We start from the raw sequence: 23,608 nt of genomic DNA, 5'->3' as shown, positions 1-23,608 counted from the left end.
AAGTAAGAACCTAGAAATCATCTTCCAGGAAGTTCTCAAAGAAAACTACCCTGATATTTTAGAACCAGAGAGCAAAACTTAGTATCATGTTTCAGGGGAAAATATTGTCATTCAGTGGAATAGAGGACTTGCAAGCATTCTTCCTGAAATAACCAGAGTTGAATAGAAAATTTGACGTTCAGATACAAGAAGCAAGAGAAGCATGAGAAGGTAAACAGGGAAAAGGAATCATAAGGAACTTATCAAAGTTGAACTATTAACATTCCTATATGGAAAAACAATAATTGTAACTTATGAAACTTTTCTCAGTAGTTGAAGGGAATATATATATATATATATGTCTATATATGAGGGTATATGGGCATATGAATACATATGTGAATGTCTGTATATATGTTTACAGGTATATATAGATAGAGGGCACAGGACCAATTTAACAGGAAGGGATGATACTTAAAAGGTGAAATTAAGAGGTGAGAGAGGAATATAATGAGAGGAGATCGGGAGAGAGAGAATGGGGTAAACTATCTCATATAGAAAAGGCAAGGGGAAATGGTTACAATGGAGGGGAAGAATAGGAAAGCAAAAGGGAATGGGCCAACCTTATTCCCATTGAATTTGGCTTGAGGAGGGAATGAAATACACACTAAATAGGGTATCTCACCCTACAGGAGAATAGGGGGGAAGGGGATGAGAGGGGGGATGATGGAAGGGAGGGCAGGCTGTGGGGGAGGGAATTTGGAAGCACCCACTTTTGAAAAGGGATGGGATCAAAGTAGAGAATAGAACAAGTGGGAGGTGGGATAGGAGGGAGGGAAATATAGTCAGTCTTTTACAATATGTCTACTATATTATTGCTTTGCATTAGCCATACATGTACAACCTATACTGAACTGGTTATCTTCCCAGTAATGGTGGGTGACAAGGGAGGAAGGCAATGAATCTGGAATTCAAAGTTTTAAATTAAAATATTTATATATATATATATATATACATATATATATATATATTATTAATACTATTTTACATGTAATTGGGAAATATGATATACAGGCACTGGGACATAGAGATCTACTGGAAAAGTCAAAAGGGGTATGGGAGAAAATATGGGAGAGAGTAGGTTGGAGGAGGGGATATCTTGTGGGACTGCTATTTTTGGGTAGTGGGTAGGGAAAAAACGGGGAGAAAATTTGTAACTCAAAATCTAGTGGAAATGAATGATGTAAATCAGAAGTTAATAAAGCATTTGAAAAACTTTTAAAAATAAAGGATCTGCGTTAGTGAATAGTTCTCAGTCAATTTGCTAAATCAATTTATTAATGACTCAGAAGCAAAGACTGAATCAGAAATCCTCTCAAAGTTGTTGTTTAGACAAGCATTACTGTAAAAATCTAATCTACATAAAAATTTATTTGGAATACTTCTCCACTGCTCTATACAGACTGCATTGGGAAACTTCAGTCCACCAAGAATTATCATAGTACAGTGGAAAGACTGCTGGCTTTAGTGTCTGAACACCTAAATTCAAATCCAAACTCTGCATCTGTGTGCCCTTGGGAAAGTCAAATTTCTTGGGGCATCATTTCTGGATCTTCAAAATAAAAGGTTTTACTAGGTGAATATATGAAGCTAGGTACCGCCATGGATGGAGAATTGGAACTGGAGTCAGAAGAACATGAGTTTAAATCTAATCTGAGATACTTAATAGCTATATGACAATGGACAAGCCATTTAACCTCTATCTGCCTTGAATTTCCTCAACTATAAAATGAAGCTTATGACTGTATCCACCTGCTAGGGTTGTAGTGAACATCAAAGGAGATAATACTTGTAAAGTGCTTAGCAATTTTCCTAGCACAAAGTGGTCCCTGTGTAAAAGAAAAATGTTTATTATTATTATTATTCCACATCAACTCTGAATCTGACGTCTTGTTCTCTTTCTTGTCTCTGACCACAGGATGCACTAAATCCTTGTTTGTTATTGATAATCTTAATGTAGATTGAATATATTATACACACTAAATAGGGTATCTCACCCTACAGGAGAATAGGGGGGAAGGGGATGAGAGGGGGGATGATGGAAGGGAGGGCAGGCTGTGGGGGAGGGAATTTTGAAGCACCCACTTTTGAAAAGGGATGGGATCAAAGTAGAGAATAGAACAAGTGGGAGGTGGGATAGGAGGGAGGGAAATATAGTCAGTCTTTTACAATATGTCTACTATATTATTGCTTTGCACCTGTGTGAGTCTTGTCCAAGACCTTCCATAAATTCATCCCGGTTTTCATCTGTCTTTTCTTACCATATAGTTCCCTAATAATATCTTTCTCTAATGTTTCCCTTTTCAGTTCATTTTTAGTTGTTTGCTGTAGTCTACTTGCATCTACAATATGCCTCCATGTGATATTAATTTTTTAGTTCTTCTGCAACTATTATATACCACATCTAGATGATGTACAGAAATTCTAGTATTATGTTGGTATTAAAAACATGTGTCTTTGTTTCCATGAAAATCTTCAGATCATTAAAGAAATTTTGTACCTTCTAAAAGGCACTCCAACTTGTTCTTTGCCTCTTGGTCAATTCTAGGCCCAACTTTTTTGCATTCTGTCCTATATGCATGTATATGTGTATATCTGTATCTATACATTATGTAAATACATATGTATGTGTATATATATATGTTAAGGGAATATGAATTTACTATCTTCTCTTCCCCTAGGCCCTTTGATAGGCTTAAGTGCACCTGGAGCCTGTGGTGGGAGGATTGTTTTTCAGGATATACTTTGTGATTGAGCAGTGGCTAAAGAGGGTTGTGACATTCCCTGAGCCAGGAGAAGACTATATAAACTCTGATGTGAGGCTTTGTTTTGGGGCTCACTTTGAGAAGTGTTGTGTGATTTTACCAGACAAGACTCTGGGCAGCCATTGAGAGCCCCCTGGCTTTGAAAATCCAGATGTTTATGCTTCCCTCTCTGGTAACTGTGACTAGGTATGGATGTAATGGTCAGACAGTTGGAGGCCTGTCTGCTTGAAATGTTTCTCTGTCTTCTTGTAACTTCTGTCTGCATACTCTGAAGTTTCGGGTGCTGACTTTTCCCCCTGAACTAGGTAAATGATATGTTTGTTTGATTAAAGCAAGATTGTTAACCCATTTTGAGTTGCTTTCCTTTAGAAAAGCAGATGTAAGAATCTGTGTTGGCAGCCACCCTGGGGATGCTGGGGTGCTTGCTGTTACAATATATTATATATGTATGTGCATATATATATATATATATATATGTATATATATGCACATACATATATATGCTGATGAAAAACTTTAGGCTATTCATTCAAATAATCTGCATTTATATGTCTATAATATAGACATATAAATATACATGTACACATATATGTCAGAATAGAAGTAATAATCTGGAAAATAGATTTTTTTATCCACTTGCTCTTTCCCATGTAATCAGGCCAACTCTTTCACATGGTTACAAATTTCTTTAAAGAGCTTGAGCTCTATTCTGTGTCTTGAGACAAACTTACATAATGTCATCCACAAATAAGATTACCTGCAGTTTTTCACCTTTTCACTCTTGAGCTTATACCCTGTCCTAGTTCTTAAACTTCATAGTGGCAAACACTTTTGGTGAACATATTCCTCCCTGTTTTATGCCTCACCTTATTTTGTGATCCTAGGATAATTGAATAGGGTTGTTTCTGTTACATGGAACTAGATTGTTCAGGGAATAGAGTGATTCACCTGGAATCAGGAAGACCTGATTTCAAATCTGACCTCAGATTCTTATTAGATGCATGATCCTGGGCAAGTCACTTAACCTTTATATACCTTAATCTATTGCAGAAGGAAATGGCAAATGACTCCACTATCTTTGCAAAAAAACAAAAAACAAAACTATGTTCAGTATGGTCCATGTAGTCATAAAGAGTCAAATGTAGGGGTGGCCAGGTAGCACAGCGAGTAAGAGCACCGGTGTAATGTAATACCAAGCAAAGGCAACTTCCCAGGTTCAAAATACCAGCATAGGTGCTCTCTATTTTATTCAGTAACAAACCCAGAACAGAGAAGATCAAAACATGACATCATTCAAAATACATTATTTACTAAGTATGATTAAATAATCTCCAAGGAATACCCCACCCCAGGACCTTCCAATCATTCAATCAATTACAAAGTCTCTGTTCTAAATACTTCTCCACCCCTAGGCTATGCCTTAATTAAGTCCACCACAAAGCCCCTCTTCTCAAATGGAGATTAGTTTCCAAACATAAGGTCAAAAGTTCCCCACCCCTGGATCACAATTGAATCTACCCCAGAGTTACATCAAGTTTAAACACAGCACTTAATACCCAAATGGAGGTCTTTTCTTCATCTTGACACGAGGCAAGTTCTCAGCAATCTTAGTTCCTGGGGAGACAAGGCTTAGCAAAGCCACAAGGTACATTGCCAGCCCCTTCATGAATTTATCCTCTGTCTGTAGAACAGTCCTAGAATCCCTGAACACATTAGCAAAGCCCTCTCCCAGGATTTCTGTAAACATACAACAAGAAAATCCTTCTTCAGGGCTTCTGAACCAACAGAAAGGCTCCCAGACCCCTGCAACAACAGCACTGTCCCTCACCAGTGGACAGTATTCACTCTGTCTGCAGGACAGTCTCCAGACCCCTGCAACAACAGTACTGTCCCTCACCAGTGGACAGTATTCACTCTCTGTCTTCTTCAACAAAAGGACAGTCTTTCACCAGTGGACAAATCTGGCAAAACAACATCAAAACAGACAGACAAAGTACCAGCAAAACAGCCATGTCTCCTCAGTCCTTGGCAGCTCAGGGGGCAGGTCTCAAAAGTCCAGGGCAATTCAAAGCGGCCACCAGCAATTCTCTTAGTCTCTCTCTCTCCACGAGGTGCTGCTTCCAAAAAGATCTTCCGCCTCTCTCTTGTCTCTCCAAATCTACATCACCAGCTCCTCCCAGTTCAGGACTTTCTTTTCACATCAAAAAGTCCATCCCACAGGTGGGATTAACAAGCTCTGGGTTTTAGTACAATCAATTTGAAAACCAAGCCAATACAGGGGAATCTTTAATTGCCATTACTATCACAACTGGCTCCAGTGTCATTATGACCTGGAGATCGAATCCCAGGCTCAGACACTTAGCACCCACCCAGAAACACCTGGCCGTGTAACCTTGAGCAAGTTACTTAACCCCAATTGTTTAGGGGTGGCCAGGTGGCTCAGCAAGTAAGAGCACCGGCTCCAGTGTCAGGATGACCTGGATCAAATCCGGACTTAGATACTCAGCACCACACCCAGAAATAACTGGCAGTGTAACCTTGAGCAAGTTACTTAACCCTGATTGCTTTAAAAAAAAGAGAGAGTCAAATGTGACTGAACAACAAATTTCTGTTATACTTTTCAATAAATCTTTAATGATTTTGATATATGAATGGGTCTACCTTGTTGGAAAAGAGCCTTCAAAGTAGTATTTTGCTCCACCCCAAAAACACCTTTTTCAATTAACTATAAACAATCATCATAGTAAGCTTATGTTTCCTATTTCTTTTAGTTAAATATAAAATGGAAAAGTTCAGTCCATTTTAAAATATGACTTGTAAAAGCCTTCTTCTTGCATACTAATTCATGTACAAATGACATGCATAGATTTTGTATAGGTAGGAAAGTGGAAGCATAGAATCATTGGTAGGTAATATTCTTTGGACTCATTTTTTAAGAGAGAGGGAATTAAATCAGTCTGTTTTTTTTTCTACACCTTTGCAAACTTACCATATTTCACCAGCCTTTCATATTGACCCCTCATTACTCTCACATTTGTATCTCTTTCACTTTGGATTTCCCACCTGTACCAATTTGGCTATTTTCCCAATCATGGTTCTCTTCAGGGCCATTTCTACCTAATCTATAAACATTTATCCAGGAATGTGTTTTAATAGTCCAGTTATGATGGTGTCCCTGTCCTTAATGGTCAAAACAGTTTGTTATAATAATTTTTACAGATCCTCTCCATTTCTAATTAGTGGCACTCACATTAATGTCATGTTGAGTTTAAGATAAGAGGGAAGGAAATTGAGAACCATTTTGTGAATGCAATCAAATTTCCTTCTAAATTATAATATGGCTAATATGGTGTAGTGGGTTCTGTCTCTGACACATATTAGCTGTGGACCCAGATGAAGCAACTTTAATTTCTAAGTACTCTAGGCAGCTCTAAAAGCCTGAGTTAGTGTTACAGGGATCCCTAGCTCTGGATTTGGAGGATTTAGATTCAAATCTTATCTCTGATGTTTCTTACTTGTATGGTTGTGGATAAGTCATGATCTCCCTGGAACTCCAAAAGGAAAAGACTGATGTTGAAAACCTTTAAGGTTTCTGCCATCTCTAGATCTGTGGTTCTATAAACTCTATCTGTAGAGGGAGGTTCTGCTCCAGAAATCCCATTCATTAATGAAATCCCAGACCCAGACAAAATCAGCACATCTATATTTGGAAAAAAAAAGGAACAGTTATATATTTAGAGCTATTAATTTAAGCAGTAAAATGCAAAATGTTCTCCCTATATTACATGATTTTTCTCCAGTTCTAAACCCAATTCAAGTAGCAATCTCATGCCACCATAGTTTTTCTTCCCTTCTTTTAAATGTCTTATGAAATATCATGATTAACATGCCTATCCCCTTTTTTATACTCTTTACTTAGTAAATTTTATTATTGCCACATTTCTGTTTTTAAATTATCTCTCAAGAAGGAGAAAATAAGTCTTGCATCAAAGGGGGAAAAAGATAATGTTTTATATAATGGAAAAGTTCCCAAGAGAGTGGAAATCAAAGAATAGGAATTAATGACAGTGCCTGGACTTGGTTTTTTTTTTTTTTGGTGCAACTTGTAAGTTGGAAGGTATAAAAATAAATCTACAGAAGACTGGTAGAAGATTTACTACATAGTTGTAGCACTCTGAGAGATAGAAGGGTCTTCCCAGGCAACATCTTCTGAGAATGAAACAGCTTTTCATGCTGCTCAGAAGACTAAGGTGGATCCTGATAATCACAAAGGCAGACAACTCCTTACTTAGAGGTAGGCTGAAGGAAGTATGTAACATTGTGTATATAAGAAAAGCCCTAGAGAGGCACAGTTAGAATTTCCTTGAGACTGAGATCTGGTGGCAGAGCAGCTACAGAAGAGAGAATGGAGAACTGAGTCCTGAGAACTTGTGGTAGTGGTGGAGCTCCTTCTGAACAGGATGCCAGGAGGCCAGGACCCAGGAGGCCAGAGCCAAGAGCCAGGAGCTGGGAGCCCAGGAATCCAGAATCTGGAGCCAGGAGGCCAGGATCCAGGAGCCCAGGTGACTGAAGCATGGCCAGGATGCTGAGACTGTTTGTTTGTTGCTTGGTTGAGCCTTGAATTCCTTGGAGCAGAAATGGTGAAGGAGCTGACATGAGCCAGATCCTGTGAATGCCAGTGTGGAGCAGGACCTTCCCAGACAGCTGGTCAAGGAACTGGGAGCTGTCTGCCATTGAATCCAGGTAGAATCTGGGGCCATGGAAGGGGATCCAGGGAATCTGAGAATAGGCCCCAAGTCCAGATGAAGAAAAGACCTCTCCTTGGGTACTGAGTAATTATGGAATTATAGTTTACTAGTGACCTAAGGGGTGGAGGATTTTGTGTATGATACTTAGTAAGTCTTTACTGGATATATGACTGATTGTACCTTGAGTATTTTGACTATTGTTACTGATTAGTGACTAATTCAGTTAATCAAAACTTTGCCCCAGGAGTGGAAGACTTTGAGACTTCTGATAAGTGACTAATTGAATTAACTTAAGAGTGATTATTTTGTGACTGATTGAATTAAGAGTGACTATTTTATTTTGAGACTACGTTGTGAATATTATATTGTGATTTTCTGTAATAAGTTGAAATATGGTGAATGCTGTATTTTGAATTATGTTGTACCTTGATTTTCCATGGATGTTTTGCTTTTGTTATGGAATAGAGTGATCACCGTACTGAGTAATCAGAACCTTAAAAAAAAAGCTGTTCACAGTAGCAGTTCTTCTGGAAAGCTTCTGTGCATGGCATTACACCCACACAGGGAAAAGAATGTATATTCAATAATATGGAAGAGTCTAACACATTTTTAGAAAGAAAAATAGCTGAAGACATTATTTGCTTCTTGACACTCAAAGTAATAGAAATATTAAAATAGAAATAAAGAAATTAATAAATACAGTAGGCAAGAACAGCAACAGACTGACAACAAAGAGAGCAGTAAGACTTCTTTATAAAAGTACAGAAGGAGAGGAGATTGAGACAGAACTTTAATAGAGGCAACAGTTCAGAGACAGATAAAGGGCATTATGAACAAAACTTAGTGACTTCCTGTGAGTGAATCAATTTTTTTTTATGGGACTATATTACAACATGGGAGGTTACATGAAAAGGAAGTTAACAGCAAAGGACAAAGGAGGGATATGTGATTCTGTGGGGTCAAATCAAGGACTAGCAAAAAGGGGAGGGTGACTTTGTAGTCTCAGAAAGAGAAGAGCCCATGGAAAAGTGAGTGAGGAGGTTACGGGAAAGATTGAAAAGGGATAGGGAAAGGAAGGAAGCCTTATTCTGGAAGGATGAAGGGATTACACTGATGAATACTCCTATGGTTGAAAAGATATGGTTGGTAAAGGGAGATGATAATGTCACACTGGATGAGGTCTGGGAAATGTTTGAAAAAGTCTCTCTGTCCTTCACTGGGAGGGGGAAGTTGAATCAGTGAGGGATAATTTACAGTGAAATTTCCCCATTCTGAAAAATCAAATCTAGAGTGGTTTCAGCATCCACTAGGCCTGAGTTTAAAAGTCACCTGACCTTGCAGCAATTTGGGACTTAGAGCAATGGAGACCCTCCCCAGTGCAACCTCAGCACAAGATATGCCAAATAAGGACAGAAGTGCTTTCTCAAACGTACATTGAGTGATCTACTGTTTCCTTGTTCTGGTATTTGAGGTACGTTGCCATGTTTAAATTGTGCATCTGACTTCCAGCCAATGGAAGAAAAGGATAAGGAGGGGGGTGGGGGAGAATTCTGAATTAGGGCTCTCTAACTTTGCCATTTCCTTTTGTAAATTGCTTCTCCTCCATTTGTCAGGAGGGTAGCCCTTTCTCGAGATCATAAATAAACCATTCTTTTCTGCTTCCTACATTGAGAAACCTCTGAGTATTTTTTGGGTAAGTATTTCTGTTGCACACAGTTTTGGGGGTGCACACACACCCCTAGGGGCAACTGAAATTTGGAGGAATGGGAAAGCATGGACACAGGGAAGATATTTCAAGGCAAATATGGAAAAATAAGTGAATAAGGAAAAGTATAGATCAATGGTAGGCTGCATAATAAAGGACATGGTTGGGGAGGGAGCCTACTATGTGACAGTATTCTCTCTGACATCTGAAGTAATTGGCATTCTTCTGGGAGAGAGGTATAAAGGAAAAGAGGAGTCTGTGGGCAAGTCCTACAAGGTTATGGCAAAAGAACCTAAAGGGGAGACCCTAGAATGGTTACCTTGAAAGCTTTGATTGCTTGAAGAAAGCAGAGAAAGGACAGAAGTATTAAATAAATACTTAATATAATAAGTAATATATACTTAATAATAATATAATATATATATTATTATAATATAGTATATACTTAATAATAACATAATACTTAATATAAAATAAGTAAATAAAATAATTATAGGAGTTATGAATCATAGAATGAGGGTCTAGAATAGAGAGAAGATGGATAATGAAGAAAGAGATAAATCCTTTTCAGAAAGTGGCATAAAAATGAAATTTTAAAAAGTAATGAACAGGATTTGATGAATAGTAAAGAAAGAAAGGGGTAATCTACTAGGCAAATTGAGAGGAAAAAGGAGAGGGAAGGAACACATAATTAATAAAACAAGGAGAGAAAAAATTCAAGAACAAATTCATGATCCTCCAAATCCAGAGCTAGGGCTCCCTGAAACACTAACTCAGGCTTATAGAGCTGCCTAAAGTACTTAGAAGTTAAGTTGCATCATCTGGGTCCACAGCTAATATGTGTCAAAGGTAGAACCCACTACACCACCTTAGCCACATTATAATTTAGGGAAAATTCACAAATAAAAATTCGGAGAACAAATTCATGAAAGTGATCTCTCAGTTCTTTCCATTGAATATAATATTCTATTTTAGAAGTTCTGGGATGGTTTCTTCTATTTTTTTCTTTACTTTTGATGATGAAGTGTTTTTTTTGTCCTGTCATGTTCTTCTGAGTGACCTATGATCCTTTGGTTGTCTCTGCACAAGCTGCCTTTGAGTTCAGTATGCTTTGCTTGTATAGTGAGCATGTTTTATTTTAATGGGATTGTTTTCTGTCTCAACCTCCTCTTCATGAACAGATTCATGAAGGAAAGGTAACAAATGAGAAAATAGGATCCATGGTAAGGGGAAGAGAGTAAGTTGGAAAAGGTACATCACAAGGAAAGATTAAAAGAAAGTAAAAGAACACCAATATTATAGTTCTATAAGAAAGTGGATTTCAGAAAAAAACTGGAAAGACTTACAGGAACTGATGCTGAGTGAAGTGAGCAGAACCAGGAGAACATTGTACACAGTAACAGCAATATTGTGTGATGACTAACTTTAATAGACTTAGCTCTTCTCAGCAATGCAAGGATCTAAGGATCCAAGGGACTCATGATGGAAAATGCTGTCCACGTCCAGGAAAAGAACTATGGAGTCTGAATAAAGATCGAAATTATTCTCTCTCTCTCTCTGCTTTTTAACATTTCTCAGGAATAGAAAAAGGACTTCCACAGGGTTCTGCCTTCCACCTCCTTCAATTCATGTAAAAGGTGACTCTGAACAAACTTTGGAGCTACAGAAACCACAAAATGACACAAAGAAGTTAACTTCCCACTGAGGACAGCCCGGCAGGCCATCAGGAAGCAGCCAGCACAGAGTCCCAGGAGCTGACCCCAACCCTGCATGAGCCAGAGGTCTTAGCCTCAGGGTGGAAACAGCCAGCCCCTGGCTGAAGGGACTTCAGATCACCAGCAGCTATGGAGGAGAATTTTCAACCCATAGATGCTAAGGACAAAGTGAGAGGTCAGTGCAGTGTGGACTTTGGGAACCAGTAGTTCGAGAGTGTGGTTGGCCTTTGCCCCCTGGAGGGAGAAGTGGCTGAGATGTGGTGGCTGTGCAGCCACAGCCACTTGGCTGCTCCAGCTCCTGGCCTGCAGATTGTAGGGGGAACAAGTGACCAGTCTGAGGGGTACTCTCTCTTGCTTTAACCTGCTTGGATCTGGATTGCTGTCTAGGGTGGAGGTCCTGGGGTGTGTAACCAGCTTGCTAGAGAGTGTGGAGGCTTCAGAGAGGGCACCCACCTAATACCTTCGGTAGTTGAGAAAACCCCAGTGATTGGGATGAAAATCCCCTCTCTGTTAGCCGAGTCTTACTGTGGCAAAAAGCCCAAAAGTCAAGTAATTGAGTGGCAACATGAGCAAGCAAGGGAAGCAAGACAAGCACAGTAGTCCGAATTTGGATTCCTTTTTTGGGGGACAAAAAGGATCAGGCATGGAACAGGAGGAAGACAGCAAAGTCAGAACTCCTGCACAAAAATCTTCCAAGAATCTTGAGCTAGTTACAGGCTATAGAGGAGCTTAAGAAGGATTTTGAAAACCAAATAAGAGAAGTGGAGGAAAAATTGGGGAGAGAAATGAGAACAATGTAAGAAAATTGTGAAATGAGAGTCAACAAACTGACAAGAAAATAACACCTTAAAAAACTGGACTAACTCAAATGGCAAAAGAGACTCAAAAAGCCAATGAGGACAAGAATGCCTTAAAAAAGATGAATTTGCCAGATGGAAAAAGAATTTCAAAAGCTCATTGAAGAGGATCATTCCTTTAGAATTAGATTGAAGCAAATGGAAGCTAGTGACTTTATGAGAAATCAATATACTATTAAACAGATACAAACAAATGAAAGAATAGAAGGCAATGTGAAATTTCTCATTGGGAAAACCACTGACCTGGAAAAGAGGTCCAGGAGAGATGATTTTAAAATCATTGGACTACCAGAAACCCATGATCAAAAAAAAAAAAAAACCTAGAAATCATCCTTCAAGGAATTCTCACGGAAAATTGCCCTGATGTTTTAGAAACAGAGAGCAAAATAGAGGTTGAAAGAATCCACCGATCACCTCCTGAAAAAGATCCCAAAAAGGAAACTCCTAGGAATATTATAACCAGGTTCTGGAGTTCCCAGATCAAGGAGAAAATATTACAAGTAGCCAGGAAGAAACAATTTGAATACTATGGAAACACAATCAGGATAATACAGTATCTGGCAACTTCTACACTGAGGGATCAAAGGGCTTGGAATATGATATTCTGGAGGTCAAAGGAGCTGGGATTAAAACCAAGAATCACCTACCCAGCAAAACTGAGTATCATGTTTCCGGGGAAAATATGGTCATTCAGTGGAATAGAGGAGTTTCAAGCATTCTTGATGAAAAGACCAGAGTTGAATAGAAAATTTGACACTCAGATACAAGAAGCAAGAGAAGCATGAGAAGGTAAACAGGGAAAATAAATCATAAGGAACTTTTCAAAGTTAAACTATTTACATCCCTACATGGAAAAATGATAATTGTAACTGATGAAACTTTTCTCAGGATGAGAATAGCTGAAGAGAATAGAAATGTGTATACACACACACACACACACACACACACATATATATATATATATATATATATATATATATATATAGATAGGTATATGGGCATATGAATACATATGTGAATGTATGTATATATATATATATATATGTACAGGTATACATAGTTAGAGGGCACAGGACCAATTTAATAGGAAGGGGTGATACTTAAAAGGTGAAATTAAGAGGTGAGAGAGGAATATAATGAGAGTAGATTGGGAGAGACAGAATGGGGTAAACTATCTCATATAGAAGAGGCAAGGGAAAATGGTTACAGTGGAGGAGAAGAACAGGAAGGCAAAAGAGAATGGCTCAACTTTATTCTCATTGAATTTCGGTTAGGGAGGTAATGACATACACACTAAATAGGGTATCTCACCCTACAGGAGAGTAGGGGGGAAGGGGATGAGAGGGGGTATGATCGAAGGGAAGGCAGGCTGGGGAGGAGGGAAGTTGGAAACACCCACTTTTGAAAATGGACAGGATCAAAGTAAAGAATAGAACAAGTTGGAGGTGGGATAGGAAGAAGGGAAATACAGTCAGCCTTTCACAATATATCCACTATGGAAATGCTTTCCATAGCTACACATGTACAACCTATATTGAACTTCATATCTTCCCAGTAAGGGTGGGTAATGGAAGAGGAAGGGAAAGAATCTGAAATTCAAAGTTTTAAAATCAAATGTTTAAATATATACTATATATACTATTATTAATATTATTTTACATGTGACTGGGAAATAATATATACAGTCACTGGGGCATAGAGATTCACTGTGCCTTGCTGGAAAGTCGGAGGTGGTATGGGAGAAGATATGGGAGAGAACAGATTGGAGGAGGGGATATCCAGTGGGATAGCTATTTTGGGGTGGTGGGTAGGGGAAAAACGGGAAGAAAATTTGTAACTCAAAATCTTGCAGAAATGAATGATATAAACTAGAAGTTAATAAAGCATTTGATAAAAAAAATCATGTTTTTTTTCCTTTGTTCTGATTTTTCTTCCACAATATAACTAATGTGGAAATAGACTTAATATGATTGTACAAGCAATATGATATAGCCTATATCATATTGCTTGCCTTTCTGGGGAGAATGTAGGAGAAAGTAATGAGAAAAAATATTGGAAATTCACTTGTAAAAGTGAATGTTGAAAACTATCTTTTCATGTAATTGTAAAAAAATACTAAGTGGGAAGAAAAAGAAAGAGCATCATATTATATAAACAGTGGTAGATGGGGGAATCATAACTTTAAAAAAATTTAGAGACAGATGAAGGAAAATATAAATCTATCTCCTTTAATGTTAAAAGTGAATGGATTGAACAATTCAATAAAATGAAAGAGTGACAGATTGAATATGAAAATAAAATCTTACAATCTCTTCCTTACAAGAAACAAACTTAATAAGAAAGACATACACAATATAAGACTAATGGGATAGAAAAATAATTATGTATCAAGTGAATCCTAAAAAGCAATAATTGTGGGGTGGCTAGGTGGTGCAATGACTAGTGCACCAGCTCTGGAGTCAAGAGGACCTGTGATCAAATCTGGCCTCAGACACTTAAAACTTACTAGCTGTGTGACCTTGGGCAAGTCAGTTAACCCCAATTGCCCTGCCTTTCCCCCTCCAAAAAGGAAAAAAAAGCAATAGTTGTTAAATGGTATCAGACAAAGCAAAAATAAGCATTAAAAAATTAAAAGGAATAAACAAGAAAGCTATATTATGTTGAAAGGAACCTTAGTCAACAAACCAATATTAGTAATAAGCTTATTTGCTCCAAATGCCTTAGCATCCAAATTTATATAGGGAACATTATCTGAGCTTCAATGATGCATAAATACTAACACAATAGTGACAGGGATCTTCAATATCCTTCTATAAGTTTTGGATAAATCTAACAGGAATACAAACAAAAGTGAAAATATGAAACTGAACAATCTATAATTAAAATATTTCTAAATGGGTAAAGAAAAGATTATATGTAGTTCTCATAACATTTTTCTCAGAAGTATCTTTAAAAAACAATTACTATGTGCTAGTGAACAGAGATATTGAAAAGAAATGTAAAAAAACCAGAAATAGTTAATACATCCTTTATCGAGCATAATACAATAAAATAGAAATTTGTTCAAGGACTACAAACAAAAGACACAGAACCACATGGGGAATTAACAATGAAATATAAAATAATGAGTAGGTCAAAGAACAGATCATAAGAACAAGTAAAAATTATCTAAATAAAAATGATGAAACATCATACCAAAATGTCTACAATGCAGCTAAAGCAGTTATGGTGTGGAGGGGATCATATCCCTACAAACACACATTGACAAAATAGAAAAGGGAGAATTAATGAACTTAATATGTATTTAGAAATTAGTAACCCAGCAAACAAATACACAAATGAGCACAAAGAAGATACTAAAAAATAGAGGGGAAATACATAAATTGGAAATAAAAAAAATCCATAGAAGTGATAAATAAGGGTAAAAGCTAGTTCTTTGTAAAGACTAATAAATTTGACAGACCCTCAGCTAACTGGTTAAAGAGAGTAGAAAAGCAATTCAATAAAATTACAAATGAGTGAGATGAAATCACAGCAGAACAAAAAAAGGAATCATTGGAACATAATATTCACAGTTATAAGTTAATAAAACTGAGAACATAAAAGAAATAGAAGGATAACTTAAAAATATAAAACACTCAAATTATCAAATAATGAGATACAGATCTTAATCCATCCTTAGAAAATGAGAAAGATCTAGTTGTAAAGGAACTAGAAAAACAACAACCACAACAAAACCCAAACCCTCCTATTCCTTATGAACTCCTAGTATAATTCTATCAAATTTTTAAAGAACAGTTAGTACCACACTTCATAAATTATTCTTAAAAACTGAGAAGGAAAGAACTTTAACAGAATCTTTTTATAAAACAAATATTGTTTGAATAGCTAAACCAGAAGAGAAAACAAAGAAAGAAAACTATAGTCCGATATTATTAATGGATATTGACTCAAAAATTTTAAAGAAAATCCTATCAAATAGATTTCAGTGATTTGTCCAAGAATTCATTCATTATTATTAAGTGGGATTTATACCAGGTATGCAAGGTGGTTCAACATTAAATAAATAAATAAATATATTGTGTACACTATTATGCCAAAAACTCTACAAAGTATAGGAACTCAGGGATTTTTTAATATCATGAAAAACTTCTACCTTAAACCAAAAGCAAACATCATATGCAATGAGGATACACTAGAACCTTTCCTAGTAAATATAGCAGTGGAGAAAGATGCTTAGTCACCCCACTATTGTTTGATATCACTTTGGGAATGCTAGCAATAAAAATAAGAAAAAAGAAAGGAATTAAAGGGATAAAGATAGGTAAAGAGGAGATAAAACTCTCCTTTTTCTGACTACATGATGGTTTACTAGGAAAACCTCTAGAAAAACAGCAAAAATACTGAGATAATGAATGGTTTCACTAAAATTGCAGGCTACAAAATAACTCCTCAAAGATCAATATCATTTCTATATAATAATAATTATAAAAACCAATATCAATAATAAAAAAGTTCATTCCAAATAATTTAAAATATGAAACATCCCAAAGGATACAAAAGTCTCGTGTAGTTCAATTATGAAATGTTCCTCAAAGAAATAAAGAACAATTTAAATAGCTGGAAGAATATTCAGTGCTCATGATTAGACTTTGCTAATAATGATGACAACACTACTGGGGGACATAAGCCCTGGTCACAGTTCTAGGGAAGAAAGGAGTGCCTGTACTATTTCCTAAGGGAGTAGGGACCCTGATCCCAGTTCACTAGTGCTTGTGGCCACAAGAGAGAAGGGGTACTAGCCATAGTTCCAGGGCCAAGAAGAGTGCTAACACATGTGGCTACAAGGAAGTAGGGGTACTGGTGACAGTTCCAGGGTAGAAAAGAGGGCTTGTAGTCACTCACAAGGGAGCAGGTCCCCTGGTCTCAGTTCTAAGGCCAAAAGGAACACTACCTCTTACTGCTCTAGGAGAGCAGGGGATCTGGACAACAAGAGCACTAGCACTTGTGGCTGCAGAGAACAAGGTTTCTTCCTGGGTAAAAACCAAAACACAGGACAGGAAAGCAGTGACTACAACTCCCTTCACATAATGCCACTGTCAAAGCACTGAAAATGTATAGACCTTCAGAACTAGCTCTGAAAACACTAGCCCCTCAACCCTGAAGTTTAGGGCAGTGCTCCATCCACCTAGGGAGCACAGCTCAACTTTAAAATAAAGTCAAAAGTCAAGAAAGAGGCTAGAAATATAAGCAAGCAACAACAAAATAATTTGACTATATAGTGCCAATATGGTAACGGAGAAGATCAAGACAGAAAACTGAGAAGACATCAAAGTCAAAACATCAAAGAAAAAAGCCCTGTCAGTTGAACACAAGCCTAACAAGAATTGCTCTAAATAGCCAAAGATATTTTAAAAAATCAAAGAAGAGATAGAGGAAAAATTTGGAAAAGAAATGAGGGTGATGTAAGAAAAATATGTAAAGAGAATCAGTGCCATAGTAAAAGAAGCACAAAAAATATTGAAGAAAATAACAACTTAAAAAAATAGAGTTGCCAAATGGAAAAAGAGGCACAAAAAATCCACAGAAGAGATCGCCTTAAAAAACAAGAATTAGCTGAATGAAACAAAATATAAAATAGTCCTCTGAAGAAAAGAACTCCTTAAAAAGTTGAATTGAGCAAGTGGAAGCTAATGACTCCACGAGATATCAAGAAATAATAAAATAAACTCAGAAATTGGAAAAATAGAAAGGTGAAATATCTCATTGAAAAAAGAATTGACATGGAAAATAGATTGAGGAAAGATAATTTTAAAATTATTAAACTACTTGGAAGTCATTATAAAAAAAAGAGCATACATATCACATTTCAAGAAATTGCAAAGGAAAACTGCCCTTAGAACCAGAGGGTAAAATAGAAATTGAAAGAATCTACTGATCACCTACTGAAAGAGATCCCCAAATGAACATTTCTAGGAATACTATAGCTAAGTTCCAGAACTTCCAAACTCTAGGAGAAAATGTTGCAAGCACTCAGAAAGATTTCAAATGTCATGGAGCCACAGTCAGGATCACACAGCCTTAATAGCTTCCATATTAAAAGGATGGAGGGCTTAGAATATGATGTTCCCAAAGTTAAAGGAGCTAAGATTACAATCAAGAATGACCTACCCAACAAAACCAGGTATGATCCTTCAGAAGTAAAAACAAACAAACAAAAAAGAGACTTTTCAGCCATGAAAATACCAAAACTGAATTGGAAAATTTGACTTTCAAATACAAGACACAAAAGAAGCATGAAAAGGTTAATATGAAGGAGAAATCAAAAGGGACTTAATAAACTTAAACGTGTTTACATTCCTATATAAGAATATGATACTTGAAGCTTGTAAGAACTTTCTCATTATTAGAGAAGTTAAAAGGGTTTTACTATGATATGATGATCTCAAAAAAAGATGAAGGGTGAGAAAGAAGTGATGCAGTGGGAGAAGGTGGAAGGGAGAGGAAGAATGGGGGAAATTATCTTATATAGAAGAATCATAGAAGGAAGAACTTTTACAGTAGATAGGGAAATGGGGTTATGGCAGGCAACAATTGAGCCTCACTCCCACCTGAATTGGTTCAAAGGGGGAATACCATAAATACTCAGTTGGGTATAGAAATCTATACTAACAGGGCTGCTAAAACCTCACTAAGTATCTTGGGTTTATGGGCTAGATTTTTTTTTCCTTAAAGACCTTGCCTTAAACCCAAATCACTCTGGCTCTCACTGATTAGCCAACAATAGGTCCCAGGCCAAGTCCCATTCGGCATCACTTCTCTGATGTCATAGTTCTCTTTGAGAATGAAAGACAAACAACAACAACAACAAAAGATGGGGAAGAGAATAAGAAGTATGGGTGAGGGTGGGGGTGGTAATAAAAGGGAAAGTAGATTAAGGAAGTCAATAGTCATAAGTAAAACAGACATTTAAAGAGAGAGAGGGTAAAAAGAGAAAGATAAAAAGGGACACATAATATAGAGGGAAATATACAGTTAGTAATCACAACTGAAGTGAATGGGATAAATTTACGCATAAAATGGAAGCCGAGAGTAGAATGGAATAGAAATCAAAATCCAAAAATAAGCTGTTTACAAGAAAATAAAGAGCTAGAGCAGAATCTATTATGCTTCAAACAAGATTAAAAAGAGGCAGAGGTTGTAGTCATGATTTCTGACAACACAAAAGCAAATATAGAATAATCAGGAAAAGTACATTTTACTAAAAGATACTATAGACAATGAAGTAATATCAATAGTAAACATATATTTACCAAATGACATAGCATCCAAATTCTTAAAGCAAAAGTTAAATGAGTCCACAGGAGGAAATACTAGGGAAACCCCAACTTTCTCCTCTCAGAACTAGATAAATCTAACCCTAAAATAAATAAGAAAAATGTTAAGGGGATGGATAGAATGTTAGAAAAGTTAGGTATGATAGACTGTAGAAAATTGAATGGCAACAAAAATGAACATACCTTTTTTTCTCAGCTGTACATGGCACCTTCATAAAAATGATTAGGTATTAGGGCATAAAAACTTCACAAACAAATGCAGAAGAGCAAAAATATTAAGTACATCCTTTTCAGAATATTATACTAAGATTATATTCAATAAAGGGCTATGGAAAAATAGAATAAATAATAGAAAAATAAAAGAATAATATAATTATTTATTATAATATAATTATATATTATAATATCTTATTGAATTATATATTATTATAATCTATTATATATGTTATATATTATAATAAAAATAAATTATAATTAATTTATTTAATAATAAAAAATAAAAGAAAAATAGAATAGAAACTAATTGAAAACTAAACAATCTAATCCTAAAAATAAGTGAGTCAAAGAAAAAATCACAGATACAATGAGTAATTTCAGTAAAGAAAATGACATCAATGAGATAACATACCAAAAAATGTGGAATGAGGCCAAATCAGTACTTTGGGAAAATTTACATATTTAAATACATTAATAAAATAGAGAAAGAGCAGGACAATGAATTGGGCATGCAATTAAAAAAAAAAGAAAGAAAAAGAACAAATTTAAAACTCCAATTGAACCTAATTGGGAATCCTGAAAATCAAAGGAGAGATTAATAAAATCCAAAGTTAAAAAAAATGGAAAGAACAAATAAAACTAGGATCTCATTTTATTAAAAACAATAGAATAGGGAAAACATTGGTTAATTTGATTTTAATAAAAGATACAAGAAAACCAAATTACCAGTATCAAAAAATAAAAATAGTGAATTTATTACCAATGAAGATGGAATTTTAAAAATTGTTAGGAGCTTTTTGAACCAATTATATGCCAAAAAAACCTTGAAAATGTAAGTGAAATGGATTAATATTTATAAAAGTATAAATTGCCCAGATTAACAAAAGAAGAAATGAAATACTTAAATAATCCTGTCTTAGAAGGAAAAATTCAACAAGTTATTGACGAGTTCCCAAAGAAAAATTCCATAGGACTGGAAGGATTTATAAGTGAATCATGCCAAACATTTAAAAAAACAATTAATTCCCATGCTAGATAAAACTATTTGGAAAAATAATCAAAGAAGGAATCCTACCAAATTCCTTTTAAAATACAAGTATAATATTGATACCTAAACCAAGAAGAGCAAAAACAGAAAAAGAAAGCTATAAACCAATTTCCCTAATGCATATTGATTTAAAATTTTTAAATAAATTTCTAGCAAGGAGATTACAGTAATATTTCAAAGATCATACATTATGACCAAGTAGAGTTATACAAGTGATCCAGAACTGGTTCATTATTAGAAAAATTATCAGCATAATTAACCATACTAATAAAAAACCCAAATCATATGATTATCTGAATAGATATAGAAAAAAGACTTTTAACAAAATACAATACTCATTCCTATTAAAAATGCCACAAAGCATAGGAATAAATGGAGCTTAAAAAAAAAGATGGTTTTGTTTATCCAAAACCATCAGCAAATATTGTCTGTAATGGGGATAAGCTCAAAGTTTTCCCAATAACATGAAGGGTGAATCAAATGTGCATTATTACCAGTATTATTCAATATTATACTAGTAATATCAGCTATAGTAATGAGAAGAAAAAGAAATTGAAGAAATTGGAATAGGCAATGAGAAAACAAAACTAGTGCTCTTTGAAGATGATATAATAATTCTTAGGGAATCATTTTAAAAACTGGTTGAAATATTTAATAATTTTGTTGAAGTTGCCAGATTTAAATAAACCCACATAAATTATCAGCATTTCTACATACTACTAACAAAATCCACCAGTAAGAGATAGGAAGGGAAATTCTATCTGAAATAACTACAGACAATATAAAATACTCGGAGGTCTATTTGTCAAGACAAACCCAAGAACTTTGTGAACAGCATTTAAACATTTTTCACACAAAAAACAAAAATTTAAACGATTGAAGAAATATTAATTGATGAGAGGGAGCCCACAGCACTATAATAAATATCACAATTCTATCTAAGCTAAATTATTTATTCAGTGCTATACTAATCAAACTACCAAAAATAATTTGGGATAAGAATGCACCATTTGGCAAGTATTGCTGGGGAAACTGCAAAGGAGTTTGGCAAAAATGAGGCATAAACCAATATCTCACACTGTGCACCAAGATAAGATCAAAATAGGCATATGATTGAAACATAAAGGGTGATATCATGATCAAATCAGAGAAGCATGGAAAAATGTACCTGTCAGATCTATCTAGAAGGGGAGAGTCTGTGACCAAACAAGATCTAGAGAGGATCACAGGAAGTAAATGGATAATTTTGATTGAATTATTTTAAAAAGTTTTTGTACAAGTAAAACCAGTGCAGCCAAGATTCAAGGAAAACAGGAAATGGGAGAATTTTTTACAGGAAGTTTCTCTGATGAAGGTTTCATTCTCAAATATATAGAGAACTGAGTCAAATTTATAAGTATACAAGTCATTTCCCAAATGATAAATAATCAAAGGATAGAAACAGGCAGTTTTCAGAAGAAGAGATCAAAATTATCTACAGTCAGAGGAAAAACATTTCTAAATAACATTTAGAGAAATGTAAATTAAAACAATTCTGAGGTACCACCTCACTCATTTAAGATTAATTAATATGATAGAAAAGGAAAATGGAAGATGTCCCAACATGCAGGCGATGTGGAAAAATGGGAACACTAATGCTCTGTTGGTGGAGCTATTTTGGAGAGTGGTTTGGAACTATGCCCAAAAGGCTACAAAACTGTCCATCACCTTTTGATCCAGCAATACTTCTACTAAGTCTATAGCTCAAAAAGATCAAAGAATAAGAAAAAGGATGTATTTGAACAAAAAAATTATGGAATCTCTTTTGGTGGTGGCAAAAAATTGGAAATTTATGAGATTCCCATTAATTGGGCAATGGTTACACAAGTTGTGGTATATGTGACAGATTATTATTGTGCTCTAAGAAATGACAATCAGGATGGGTTCAGAAAATCCTGGGAAGATTTATATTTGTAAAGTCAAATGAGTAGAGCCAGGAGGACATTGTACACATTAGCAGCAATATTGTATGATGATCAACTGTGAGTGACTTATCTATTCTAAACAATACAATGATCCAAGACAATCAGGAAGGGCTCAAAATGAAAAATGTTATCCACTTTCAGAGAAAGAACCAATGGACTCTGTGCTCAGATTGAAGCATAATTTTTTCACTTCATTTTTCTTACTTTTTTCTTTTGTAGCAAGGCTAATATGGAAATGTGTTTTGCATGATTTCATATGCATAATTAATATCACATTTCTTGCCTTCTTAATGGGTGTGGAAGGCATTGGAGTAAGAGAGAAGTTGCAACTCAACATTTTTTAATGAATGTTAAAAATAAATATTTTTTCAAAGTGACACTTTTAAAAATATTACTTATTCTAATGGTTGTGCAGAAAATATCAAATGAAGCCTTCTTTTGAAAAAGAGTGATGATCTGTTTTCCCATACAAATAGAGCCAGCCATTCATAGAGTTTTGCTTCCAGCAGACTTCAGGTTGGTCTTAAGAGTGGCAAAATGGAAAGACAGAAGTAGGGCAGAGGTTCCAACTTGATACATTGCCTCTTTTTTTCTTGATGATCTGAAATATTCCATGGGATAAACATTACAGTTGTAGAAAAAAGACATTATGAAAGGACTAAAATTGCCTCGGAGAAATATAATAAAATAACAACAACAAAAGCAATACAATTTATCTCCTAGCATCAACCATGCTTGTTTTTCTCTTTCCTAAGGCATCCAAATCTGAATTTATTATGCAGATTATTTTTTTTTCTTTCTCCCATATAGACTGAGGAAGTAAGGTTTTGGGCAACGAAATGGAATTCTATTGTTATTAATCAGCCCCAAAGACATTTACTTTGTACTTTAGATTTTCCAAGTGCTGTACAAAAGAGCCCATTTCAGAGAATGATGGTATTGTTTATGATGGTGCTACCAACAGAATATGGTTAAAAGAGAAAAGAAAATCCAAGCCAGCAAGGCTTTCATTGGGTTCTCTGGAGAATTTTCTTTCTTCTGTGCTGAATCTAACATATTCTCGATACAATATGAACACCTTGGAAGTCAGAATGATTTGGATCTCAAGTAATAAAGATAAAAATCCATATCAGAACTCTCTGTATTCATTTGTATAGTATCAGGCCCATTCAGCTATTTAGCAGAATGCATACTGTGCATGTTTTTTTCTGTTT

Source organism: Petaurus breviceps, unplaced genomic scaffold (genome assembly GCF_028583685.1).
Source record: "Petaurus breviceps papuanus isolate PSGF00001 unplaced genomic scaffold, PetGlider_PUasm1.0 229, whole genome shotgun sequence".
In the NCBI taxonomy this organism is placed as follows: domain Eukaryota; kingdom Metazoa; phylum Chordata; class Mammalia; order Diprotodontia; family Petauridae; genus Petaurus; species Petaurus breviceps.
Note: the sequence above shows the minus strand (reverse complement) of the source record.